Consider the following 1037-nt stretch of genomic DNA (forward strand, 5'->3'; position numbering starts at 1 on the left):
GCTCTTGAAGACCAGCCTGGCCTCGAACTCACAGAGATCCGCCTGCCTCTGCCTCCCGAGTGCTGGGATTAAAGGCGTGCGCCACCACTGCCCGGCTCTTTGTTGAATTCTTGATGGATGAAATTAAGGAAGAGAAGAAAATCCAGAAGCATAAGTGCCTTCCCCAGAATGTTTGGAGATTGGGAGCTGGAAGTGAATGGGACAGAGGCTAAGTTATTATGCAAAGTTGCTGGAAAAAAGATCACTATCACCTTCAACATTAACAACAGCATCCCTCCAACATTTGATGGTGAGGAGGAACCCTCACAAGACAGAAGGCTGAAGAACAGGAGCTGGAACTGACATCCACTCCCAATTTTGTGGTTGGAAGTTACAAAGAGTGATGGCAAGAAGACCCTTGTACTGGATTGTCACTACCTGAGGATGAGATCAGACAAGAAGAGGAGGCTGGGAGTGGTATTTTCTCTATTAAGGAAGTTAGCTTTCAGGCTACTGGTGTGTTGGCTGAGGTTTCTGTCCCTGTTAATCATAAACTGTTTGGCCTAGTAAGTCGTGCTTATATCTGTTCCTTTCTCTAGAATTACTTCCCAAGCTCTCTCAGGTTTTCTGTGAATGCAGTTGTCTACACATTGGGCACCATTTGTTGGCTGAGGTTTCTGTCTCACCCAGTCCTGCAGTCTTTCAGTCCCAAAGTGTAACGTCGTAAATGAATGCAGACAGATTGTAAAAATATATACAGCTTTAATGGGTAAATAGACTTACAGAACCACCGTTCCCGTGGAGACCAGGAAAGCAGAAGCGAGCGCTGCAAGCACACTCGCCAGATTTATGGGTAAACATTAGCCCTAGGCAAACATGCCCCCTAAGGGGCGGGACTTATCCCTACATCTCCCCCTTTTGTCTAAATAAGACAGAACTAAACCAAATATAACTATATACAATAATAACAAATAATATATATAACAAACAATATTGAGAACAAAAGTTTTGCTAAACATTCTATCTCAAGGAGTCTAAATAATGTAGAGAGTAACTAC

The 1037-nt window shown here is 43.6% G+C and overlaps 1 protein-coding gene and 1 pseudogene across 1 annotated transcript in view; both read left to right on the forward strand.

Moving 5' to 3' along the window:
* The window catches only part of Ccdc73 (coiled-coil domain containing 73), a 126863-nt gene that overhangs the window by 42469 nt on the left and 83357 nt on the right, over positions 1-1037 (forward strand). The window lies entirely within an intron of this gene.
* Positions 84-1037, forward strand: part of LOC101979988 — a 7790-nt pseudogene continuing 6836 nt past the window's right edge.

This window comes from Microtus ochrogaster, assembly GCF_000317375.1.
Source record: "Microtus ochrogaster isolate Prairie Vole_2 chromosome 14 unlocalized genomic scaffold, MicOch1.0 chr14_random_1, whole genome shotgun sequence".
NCBI lineage: Eukaryota > Metazoa > Chordata > Mammalia > Rodentia > Cricetidae > Microtus > Microtus ochrogaster.